This window comes from Melozone crissalis, unplaced genomic scaffold (assembly GCF_028551555.1).
Source record: "Melozone crissalis strain CALT ecotype California unplaced genomic scaffold, PUWL_Pcris_2 ptg000042l_1, whole genome shotgun sequence".
Taxonomy (NCBI): Eukaryota; Metazoa; Chordata; class Aves; order Passeriformes; family Passerellidae; genus Melozone; species Melozone crissalis.
Window position 1 is genome coordinate 65089418 of NW_026535820.1, and position 12023 is coordinate 65101440.

The 12023-nt window shown below is 42.1% G+C and overlaps 1 protein-coding gene across 1 annotated transcript in view; it reads left to right on the forward strand.

The window, feature by feature from the left end:
• Nucleotides 1–1574: 1574 nt before the first annotated feature.
• The window catches only part of TPPP (tubulin polymerization promoting protein), a 70445-nt gene continuing 59996 nt past the window's right edge, over nt 1575–12023 (forward strand). The window contains exon 1 of the mRNA XM_054285185.1: nt 1575–1665. The gene's annotated coding sequence lies outside the window, so the exon portion shown is untranslated. The remainder of the gene's footprint in view (nt 1666–12023) is intronic.

The following is a 12023-nucleotide window of genomic DNA, read 5'->3' on the forward strand; positions in this document are numbered from 1 at the left end:
AGAGGTGCTCATTTGTGAAGGTACAGCAGCTGAGAAGATCAGAGATCCAGCTTTCAGCAGATCATGGTGTGTGTCTGTTGGTGATGAGTGAAGAGCAACTACAGTGGGACTGCAAGTCTTAGGAGCTCGTATGTCCAGGGTAACAACAGTGGGGCACATGGTGGATCCAGGGGTAGACTGAGTATCTAAGGTCAGCTACTGGAGGAATCCACATTATACATAGCATATATTTCCTAATAACACACTTTCATCCTGATTAGCCACAGGGAAGCAAGATGAGGCCATTGGTGCTGTTTGTGCTTGTGTGAGTGCTGAGTGTTTCTGGCTGTATTGGTCTGTGTAGCTGCCCATGGGTGTATGCCCATACATATTGCAGAAATGAGTTTCTATGTCTGTGCCTACCAAGAGCGCGTTTAGTTTCACTACTGAATACCAATACAGACTAGGGGATGAAGGGATTTTGAGCAGCCTGGGGAGCAGCCCTGGGGAGAAGGACTTGGAGGTTGATTTGCAGACATTGATTTTGCTCTTAGGAGAGAACATAATTTCATTTGCCCTACACTACCACAAAACCTTCACTCATACTACAGCCAAACTCAACCCTAACAGGAAGGGTCCTTTCAAGTCAATTTATTACATTCGTGGTCATTTCAATAATTGCCTTGAGTTACTGAAATCAGAGTTTATAAGCTAATTTTACAATAGTTTGTAAACTATTCTGTTTCCTAAGGCAAGCATAGGCACATAAGCAATCAAAACATTAGCCATATATATCTCCTGCATTTGAAAAATTGAGAATCCATTGCACATTAGCATTTTGCTCTCCTCCCTCACAACTGTGGGTAAGTTGTTTTAACTTCATTCCAGCACAGAAGAAATCAAGTTAAAATCCACCAAGGATGCTCTGCAGGGTCATTGGACTCTGGTTATAAATTCACAGATGAGGGTGCATAACGGCTGACTAGATTCCTGCAGGCTCCTGGACCGTGTCCGTGCTCCAGGGTTTTGAATGGAGTTGCTCTAGAGTAGGTTTGTGGCTGCGCCTCTCCGCTGTGCCGGCCTCGGGCTGCTCCCAAGCGAGAGGCAACCTGAGGGAAGGTGAGGCTTTCTTTTACTGAACCCCCGCTGCACCACACAGCCCAGTCTTCCACACCGTGTTCATTTACATGGACGATCCCAGCTTCAAGCACAGCCGAGCGGCCACCCAGACCCAAACCTGCCGGGGCGCGGCAGAACACAAAGGACATTGGTACCTCTCGGTGCATCGGCAGCGGGAGGCACAGGATGCGCGAACAGGGCGAGGCTCCGCCCGACGCAGCGCACCTGCCTGCGCGTTTCGGGTGACGGGGCAAACGGGCATAGCAGGAATAACGGGGGAAACGGGGCGGGCGGGAGCGCGGCCGCGCCAGCGGGCCATGTAAGGCAGCGCCGGCCGCGCAGTCCCTCAGGCGCCCCGCAGGGCCTGGAGCGGCCCCGGCCGGCCGGCGCGCGCCGCCTATGGGCGCTCGCGGTGGGCGGGCGGTGCCGCGCGCCCGCCAATGCCCGCGCGGGGGGGGCGGTGCCGCTGCAACGGCCGCGCCGGCTGCGGACACCCGCGGCTGCCGCCAAGCGCGCCGCACGGAGCCCGGCCAGCGCCGCCAGACTTGCCGCCCTCCGCAGCCGGCGGTGAGTGTGCGGGCGCCGCTCCCGGGCCAGCCGAGCGCCGCTCCGCCGGGGGTAGGGTGCGGTGCGGTGCGTGTCGGTGCGTGTCGTGTGCCGTGCTCGCTCCTTGTTTCCCATTGCGTTGCTAATCGATCGCAGCTCGGCTGCCGATGGCGCGAGGGGAGGGGACGGTGGAGGCGCCCACGGGGGTCTGGCAGCTCCGGTGCCCCCTCCCGGTGCCAGCCCCCACCGGAGGGGCGCCCCAGCCCAGCCCGGTGCGGCCGCCGCCGTCGTTATGTAACGCCTGCGGGGGGCTGCGGGCGGCGGCGCCACGTCCCTCTTTGGGATTCACCTCCGTGCTGTCCTCGCGATGTTCTGCGCTCCCCTCCGGGAGCCGGGGACCAGGAGCTGGCGGGGAGCGGGGCTTGGCGAGGAGCTGCGCGCCGTTCCCTGCCATGGAGACGGGCTCCGCTAGCCGCATCCCCCGATCGCCATCGAGGTGGTACGCGCGGCCGCAGCCAGCGTGGGACCCGGGCGGCTTCCCGGCTCCTGGCGGCAGCAGGTCCGTGGCTGGGCGATGCTGGAAGCTGGCTGCGGGCAGCCGGCGAGCCCCGCGCTGCGCCCGCGGGCGGCGCCCGAAGGAGCCGGGAAGGAGCCACCTTGCGCGCATACACCAAATGCTCCGCAGTCAACAACAAAGCCTCGACCGACGACGCTGCTGCTTCATGCGCTCGTTTAGAGGCAGCGGCCCCCTTTTATGGAGACCGATGCGGAGAGACTATTTGCCTTTATTTTCTTTTTTTTTTCTCCTTGAAATCCCCAGGTGGTAGCTGGAGGGGCTTCGTCTTCAAGAGTCACTGCTGTATAGCGTCCTCCACAAAACCAGCATCAGGTGTGGGAGACCATTTAGAGCCTGCGGGGTAAGGCCCGTAGGTATACAGCTATGTACTCAGGGGTGGAAAACGAGGACGAGACAAGATCCTGTGTTTTTATCTGTAAACTCGGCTAGCTCGTTTGAAAGTAAATACAGCCCCTCCTCTGCCAGATCACCGTCGGTTGCAAATATTTCTCCAGTCCTGGGTAAAAGCTCTTGTACATTGGTGAAATTATTCCAAAGGGAAGCTGGATGTATGCTGCAAGGTGCCGAACGCGTATGTGAATAGCATCTCAAACACTGACAACTTCGAATCATGTAGGAGATGCTGCTGACAGCCAGGTTCCCTGTTCATGTTTTGCAGGCTCTACACAGGGCAGGTTTGGGAGGGGACAGGTTTTTTTTTATTTTACAGAGGGTTGCATAACCCCTCATGTTTATTGAAGAAAAGAAAGAGGAGGAGCAAACCAAAGCCCCAGCCTGAAATGAAACACATGATGTGAGACTGTCATTTACTGAGCCGTCCTGCTGTTTTCTCTGCTAGCATCATTAAATAATATGCTTTAGGTGGGTTGGAAAGGGTTAGCATAATAGTAAAACATTAAGGTATGGATTTTTTTCCCCTCTAGTATTTTAGGGTTAGCATGATAGTACAACATTAATATATGGGTTTTTTCCCCTATACACTTTCATAGTCTTAGGCTTAAAGTAGCATCACTGTTTATCGAACCTATACAACATTTTTTTTAAATGGCAATGGCCATTTTTTTAATCCTTTAGTGATGAGCCACTTCTTTATGTTTTTAGAGACCCCCTATCCCAACTCGACCTTTCATCTCCCCAGTCCAAAATAAAATGGTATTTTGAATGCCTTTGTACATTTCTGGGTCACAGTTATATGCTTTTAAATAGTGCATCATTTGTAACTGCTGAAGTGTATGTCCAGTATTAAATTATAGTACAGTGTAATGCTTAGACAGCATGCCATGCAAGGATCAAATTGCAGATAAAGTTCACATAGGAATCTCCTGCAATGCTGCACTTGACCCTTGTAAATCTAAGAAAAGATATTTATAAATGGAAGTATACATCCAGCAAGTAGTTATTTCTGTGTCATATTTAATCTGTGGCTTGACTGTGGTGAAAAGGCATGTCTTTTTATTTACTTTTTATAGTAGATATATTCATTCCAGTTACTTTCTGGAGGCAGCTGTGGTTGTAGTGGTTTTAATATTTGGCATTTTTATATTAACTTGGTATTTGGTAGTGATATTGGTATTTTTGGTAGAAGCTATTTTTGCCTCTTATATCTTGAGCTTAATTTGAAAAAATAAAATAAGGGTCTTTCAAGGAGTGAGGCAGTGAGTTATGTCAATTTATGTTAAGGTAAGTATTCTCATTATAGGTAAAAGCAATTAATTGTACTCAATATATCTCATAGCACTTCAGAGAATAAGCCATGCAATGTTTAACCTTGATAACTTGCTTTCAGTTGATAAGCTAAAATACAAAATAAAATCAGATATTTTTCTTGCTTTACACACTTTAATTATGTAAGTCTCCAGTGTGAGGATGTGACCATACTCACAAGCATATATCTCTCTATGTTTACATATTACTGTATATATTTCATCTATTATGAGAACAGTCGTTCTGTGGCATAGTCAGTCATTCAATGATGTAATGTCCTTTTTTATTTGTACATGCATACTGATTGTAGGCTTGGATAAATGGAATGGATTCTCTTCAGCAAGCAGCAAAGTTTGTTTGTGTCTCCCCCCCTGAAACCCATAAAAATGTTGTGCCTAACTGAAATTAAATGCAGGTATATAATTTCCACACCTACTGTTTCTCTGCCGTACTGGCATGACTACTGTGAGCATAAGTACTTCTAGAAGTCTCTGCCAGTTAGTTGAAAGGAAATATTTTGCTTACTGTTTGTATTGCCCTAGTGTCTGGAAGCTGTGATCGAGGACCTTTACTAATGTGTTATGTCCAGTATAATGGAACAATAACTTGGGCATGGCCCCCTAATATTATGATCTAAAATAAAGAACACTTTCTTTCTAAAGAAAATAAAGAACTGTGAGTGGTACAAAAGAGAAATCAAGCTGTTGTTAAGAAGGATACATTGGTATGTGTGTGCATTATCCAGCTGTGTACTTTCTCATTCTCATGTAAGAGCAATGGGAACTGTAGAACTTAAAGTAAGACTGCCACTGTTCTCTGAGGGTTATCCTTGGGACATGAGAATGGCTTGGGTTTGAGGGATTTTGAAATGCATCTAACTTGACTAAATGCTGAAAACTAAGGTAAACAATCTCCATCAACCTAATATGAAAAATTTTCTCTTCAGACCATCTAATTTTTACAGTTTTTTAAATCTAAGGTAATATTTTAAAATTTTGAAATGGAGTTTTCATTTCAAATTCCATTATTTTCCCTTTTCCTGAGTGTTTTCTGTAAGCTGTTCTAGCTCTTTCTTCATCTCATCCCACTCATGTGCGTAACCCTCCTCAGAAATACATAATAATAACTACACCAGCTAAAAGACATTTCTGAGTGAATGCATCACTTTGCCCACCTCGAATTTCCCATACATGGAAGTATTGCAAGAATTTCCCATTTCACTGTAGGCTGTTTTTTGGGATACTTTGGAATAGTGATGAAAATATCTGTACAGTGAAAGGATGTTACTGGTAAAATACCCCTATAAAAATATGGTCTTTAAGTACCCAAGGACTGTACATGTGTTACAGGACAAGTATGCATATCCTGCTCAGGTTTCAGGACACTCTTCTTGAGTGGGTGTTTATCTCAAGTGCTGACAGAGCAGAACAGACTGATTCTGTGCTACTCAGTTTTCTTTGCTCACAGTGGTGTATCCATCAAAACAGTTGGGAAGTTTTTTTGTTGTTAGTTGTTATGTGTGGTGGGTGGACAATTCATTTTGCTGCTGCTGCTAAGAGGGATTCTTAACTCTGTCAGGACTCTGAGGCAGCTGTGGAGAAACTTAGGCTCTTACTCTTGCTAGTTGTCTTAAGGTTCCCTCTTTCTTTTCCTCCTAAAACTTCTCCTGCCTCGTAGTGTCCTGCATTTGTGGTATGAGTTTACCTTGTCCTGAATGGAGGCCCAAAAGGTGGCAACCAAGAGTTTACAGTTCAAAGATTCAATGCATTATACAGCTGATGAAATGATAAAAATGAATCTGCAGTGTTACTGTTTAAAATAATTATATTAAGTTAATTTTTGTTCTGTTTGGCTAATCTCAGGAATATGCATCTGTGTCAGTGTTCATATATTGGGAGCATCTGACAAAATGAGCACAAAGAAACTTGCAACTCAAAAAATCAACGAGATAACAGTTTTTGCTTGAGTCTCTGAGGGTTACAGTCCTAGTTCAAATTCTTAAATGGATCAGTGCTAAGAAAATTCTTGCAGTAGTAGTGAAAATGCTAAGATGTCTTGCTCACAATTTTTTTTTTCCATTGTTGATGACACTGTTTAATTTACAAACCTATTTAGGCCTGTCTCTTCTGATTTGAGTATTGGAAGGAGTAGTACCCAAATATTTCATCTTAGAAGCATGTATAGATGTGAAAGAACTTACTGATTTAGCAAAGTAAATATTTCCCGTCTTATTTTGGACCAGGCTGTGGGTGGTTGCAAAAAATCTGTACTTAACAGTTAGTTTATTTTAATGGATTCAGACACAAGTGAAGTAGCAGATTTTAAGAACATAAGGGATCATTAGGCAGTCTAACTTGATTCATGTATTGGTTATATTGAGTAAGTTATCCAAGAGCAATAACCTAGATTTGTTAAAAGTCTGTCTTTCAGAGATATGTGACTAAATAGATCTTCTGTATTAAAGGCAGTCTGATGTGCAGACATGAGGATGTGAGGTATTTGCAGCTATTCTTGGGAGTTACCTTCAGTCCCTGATGTGATTGATTGTCTCTTCATAAGGAAGTCATATTTCTAATTTGCACTGATGTTGCCTGAATTTTCAACTGTTCAGTTTTTTGATATCTTTGGTGGTAAAGAGCCATTTAGTAGGTGATTCAATTTCTCTGCAGGGGTATTTGGATCTCTCAAGAATTCCACCAATGTAATTTGTAAAGTGTCTTATGGTAAAACATATCGTCTCATGATTTTGCATCTCTTGTATCATCTTCCTTTCTTTGACCAGAGGTGCTTTGTGACTACTAAATCTTACAGTGCTTTCCAGTCTCTGTTAGCTCAGTTTTTCTTGGATTTAATTTTGTCCCTGTCAATAGTTGATTCTCTAGATGCTTTTACTTATGGGTGGTACTCAAAGTCCCCCATCTTAATGGAGTTTGAAGTGATCTTTCTGTGCAATCTTTGATCTGCTTTCATGGAGTGGATCTTCATTATTCATGGCTTTTCCAGAAATGTTTTGTGCGGGTTCCGTGGAAGTTTCAAGTAAAGTCTGGTCTGGGTGGGAGTGGTGGGAGGATGCAATGTAAGTGTATGAAGAAGTGAGGCGAAGCAAGCTCTGCAATTGTAGTGGAACCTGTATTCAATGAATCCTAAAGTGATGACAGCACAGCATGTTATTTGGAGCTGTAAATTAATTATATGACTACTGTGGAGAGCAGCAGTTGTCTTCCACTCTTTTCAGATCTGTGATTTGAAGTCTTTTTTTGATACATGCAGAATATGAAAAAATACCTCATCTAAACACTTGAGTCTCCTCTTTTGTAGTTCTTTAACAGGTGTCATTCATTTTCTTCTGTGAAGGCGGTTCTAGACACTGGCTTGTATCCTTGCCTGTGTATGAAACTGCAGAAGGTTTGTGTCCAGATTAGTCATCTACCACTGACTGCAGCCTGGCAGAGCTTAGGATGAGTATGTAGAAAGTGGAACTCTCAAATGGAGTAGTGGCATAATGAAAAAAAAGCATAATAAGAGTTTACCAGTACATGTCTATGTTGTGGATGCCTTATTTATGCTTTCACCTTCATAGTTAAAACCTTGGTAAGTGTCACGGTGGTTTTACAGGATATTGTGGAGCTAGTTAAGAGGTAGCTAGATAGAGAATTTTTGCGTACTTTTAAGTGTTGTCAGGTGAACATGCTTTTTGAAAGAAATAAGTTGCAATGGATCTGTTACTGATAAGGGTTTGTGTGTCTGTGTACAAATGCTTTGTTTATATAAAGAGGTGATATTTATGAAGTGGTTCTTTGAAATGGAGGAGTGTAATTTACTAAGAACTAAACTTAGTTTTGTATCTCAAGCAACATTGTAGAAGTAAGTAACTGAATAGCAATAGTTTTTAGAAATACAACAGTAACGATAATTTGTCAGCAGTCAAAATAATCTCTGTGCTGGATGATATGTTTCTAAGTTAGATCCTTTAATGGCATATGTGATGACATATGTTCACAGTCTGAAATACTGTTTTGCTGAGGAGAAACATTGGAGAGGTTAAGTAGGTACCTTTTCTGTTACTCTGCATATGTCCTGCTGAAGGTCTAAATGTATCTGTATGATCTGGCCAGCCTTGCCCTTGTCCATAGTGCTAAATTCACATATATTGTTAAGAAAGCTTGAGGTTCAGCCGTGCAGTTCTTCATAAAGCCTGCAAAAGGATTTCATTTTCTTTAGGTAAAGATGGGTTTAACTTTAGATAGAGTTGTTAGCTTTGCTTGTTTTGCAGTGGTCTCTGCTCATTTGCCTTCTGTGTTGTATGCTAGGGAAAATGGGTGGCTGTCATTCACTTCAGCATCACATGTAGAGAAATATAACCAGAGCAGATCTCTGAAGAGAAATACTTTAACTCTGGTTCCTGCAGGTAGCTGTGAAGGAAGCTTAAGGGAAGCTTTAAGAGTGGTTAAAGCATTGCTTTTTATTAGGAGGATGTTGCATTTCTCCTCCTGTTTGTCCTTCCCTAAGCCTGAATGTTTATGCAAAATTGTGGGGAAAAGATTCCATCTGCTGTGCTTTGTCTCCGCTGTTTTTATTTGGCATAAATAATTACAGGGAGAAAATAAATAAGAATTCTCTTTCATTGCAATTTTGTTAAGTTTTTATAACAAGGGGAAGATGGATCAAGTACTAAAATAAACCACATACAGTCAGACAAATTCAAATGCCTTGCACAGTTTCATAATTCATTATGCACTCAATTAACTCATAAAAATAACACCTCCTGTGCTCATTGAAAAGTTGCTTTCTTGTTTACTTGGATTGGCTAGAAGGTCTTAAGAAATTCTGGATGACAACTACTTGTGGTGCATTGGATGAGTTTTACCAACAGTGCAGTAACAGATTCTGATAAAAATTGTGCCCTAAGCACTTGCATGCTTGGCAAAACTTGGTGAGCAGGAAAAATGAGTAGGAGAATGGAAGGTAAAAACAGGTAACACTGAGCATATGGAACTAGTTGCCTGGGGTGTATGGTAGAAAGGATTAAGTAATGAGGGAGGTATCAGGGTAAGACTGAGACCCTGAACAGATAGTGCATTTTAGGTTGTAGGAGCCTGAAGAATTTACACTGCAGAGACTTTGGTTGCTAGCTAGATGTCGGCCTTGATACTCAGTGTAAACATAACTTTAAGTTGTCATGTTGCGGGTATTACACCTGACAAATAAGGCTAGCCTGGGCAAAAGTGAGTGTAACAGGAAACAGGAGATGCTGGCAGTACCATTATTGCAGCTGGGCCACTGTGCTGTTGGATTCTGAAAATTCATCAGTCTTAGCAGTCAGAGGTCTGCTTGATTCTTGAATGATTTCTGCTGTTTAAAAGTGTGAGTTGGAAGTTTTCCTTAATTCACGCTAGACTTTTGACCTCATTTTAGCAAATCCTGGTTGATAAGTATTGTAAAGCATGAACAGTTTTAAAATACACTGCCTTTTCCATTAGCGTGAATGTATCTGAGACTGTAATAATGCTGTAATATTCTAGTCTGTTGTTCTGTCTTAGACAGTTACACTCATATTTGTTTCCATGGCAGTTGATGTTGTGAGATGACTTCATTAAAACTGTTTTTAACACTGTTTAAAACTTCCTGCAAATGAAAGCTATTAGAGGTGAGCTAGACAAAGCAGATGAAAAAGTACATGGTATAGCACAAAAAAATAGGCATTCAGATTTTTGTATCCTGCTGATATGTGTATCAGTCTTGAACTGAGCCAAGGGAAATATAGGTTGGGTATTAGGAAAAAGTTTTTCATGGAAAGAGTGATAAAGTACTGGAATGGTCTGCCCAAGGAGGTGGTGGAGTCACCATCCCTGGATGTGGCTCTCAGTGCCATGGTTTAGTTGAGGTGTTAGGGCATGGGTTGGACTTGATGACCTTGAAGGTCTCTTCCAACCTAGTCATTCTGTGACATGTATCTGTGTGTATTTTTTTTTTTAAATTTTTTTTAGCAAACAGTTTTTTTGATGTGGACTTCCTAAAAGGGTTTAATAGATTTGCAGCTAGTAAGAATATATTTTTATTTCCTTTATCAAGTCAGAGAATGTTGGCTTTTAGAGTAGTCATTGCACTCATGTATCTGCTTTATGTGACCTTCATAATTAAAGTAGTGTAGAATATGGGTCCCGGGGTCCTTATGATGTTCTGAATACTGCAGAATAGAATAGACATGTTTCTTCATCCCTCTCCTTTGGTTTCCCTATCCATGGCATGGCAGTGATGATAATTTGCATTACAAATACTAAGCTTTCCGCTGAGCAAATAAGCCATGAATTAGTTGTCAGGGATGGGGCAGTGAAGGTGCTGTGGTGAATTCTGACCTGTTAGGACACATGCATATTCAGAGTTGCATAAGCTTCTGAAATTGTTGGAAAGAATACTCTGGGACTTAGTAAGTCTTCCTTGCTGCTGAGAGATGGATTACTTGTAAGAGCAATTCCCACAAATTTAAATCAAAGCCATACTGGAATTCCTGCAGTTTCTTGACACTTGGAGAGGTTGTGGATAAGTGAAAGAGTGTAATTTAATATAAGTCCTTCAGTAGAGTTGAAAGTTGGTTAGTACTGAGGCTTTGGGTATTCACACAGCTCTTGAAATTGACAACTGGAATTCACAGAAACATTCACTTCTTGTCCCATGTTTTATGGAAGAATCCAGGTTAATAAGTGACTATCTAGTGGAGGCCTATCAGTCTGTCTGCAAATGAGTATATATTCTAGTCTCTGGCTAAAAGGAACTTTGATGATATTAGAAAACTTTTTCTAATTGCTTAGGCATGTGCTGAGAACACAGATCTGCGCTTTCAGTCTATATAACGCAAGACAGTAATGAAGTCAGTGGCTGGCATCAGTTGACATGCGTTAGTTTGATCCCTGGTTTAATCTCCATATAATGTGCTGTATTATTTACCTATTGCAGAGTGAGGGAAGAGACAAGAACTGTTTTTCTGTGTTGCTAAAGGACACAGACTATAGCAGTTCATAACACAGTACCTAACTGTCTAAGTATTCTGTGGGTGTCTGAAACTCCATTTTTTTGGAGGATAGTTGTTCTTTCACAAACCTCCAAAACTCTAGCATCTGCTTGTACTTCTTTCTTATCTGGCTGCTTTTCGTAATGTGGACCTGCTTGGTTGGAGCATGCAGTATTTGGAGAGGATTGTATTGGTGGCTACTCCCACCTTCTTTCTGCTGACTCTGGAAATTGATATTGTCTAATTTTATACATACTAGACTTTTTGGATGGTGATAAAAGGCATTTCTTTGGTTAGCTGTAGTTGTTGTAGTCAGCATCTACACAGCTCATGCTTTTGAACAGTGGTATAATTTTGTTTCACTGTATTTTATATTTGGTATTCAAGAGTAATCACTTTCTTTCATCTTTCACTTATCTTCTTACTGTGGCCCTGCCCCAACTTACTCGTAATCTTTACTTCTAGCAGAATCTACCAAGCACCTTTTGATTCCTTTGTCCAGGGGAAAAGGGTAAGGAAGACTCAGAACAGCATTTGATCTTGAATTTTTGTCAAATAGATTATTCTTTATTTCTGTTTGAGAGATTGTTTCTTCAACATGACATGATCTCCTTCCTTATCTCTAATCACTAAAAAACGTTAAAGGAGCTGGCCCCATCCAAAGTCTAATTTCATATCCTGTGTTGTGCAGTTCTTCACCTTCTAATTATGTTGACAAACACTTCACACTGTGTTGTTTGTAGAGTTAAGAAAGAAAAGTTTAAATTGAGACTAGATAATTTTTGCATCAATCCAGGTAGGTTTTTTTTTTAATATATTTCATGCTATTACATAGGATTTTAAAAAGTAAACTGTAATTGTGATTTGACAAGGAGTGTCCATAATAATATTTGGCAACCATTGCAGAGCCCTGGTTTTAGTCTCCCCTTGACTTTCTGCTTTAGATGGTGAGGATTTATTTGAAATGAGTTTGTTTTGCATACCAGATTTCACCATTCAAAACTAAAGCCTTTTCTATAGTGTGTCTGTTCTGCCTGATCCAGAACTACTCAAAAACCCCCAATACAAAGTCCCTTTATTAATGAGTGA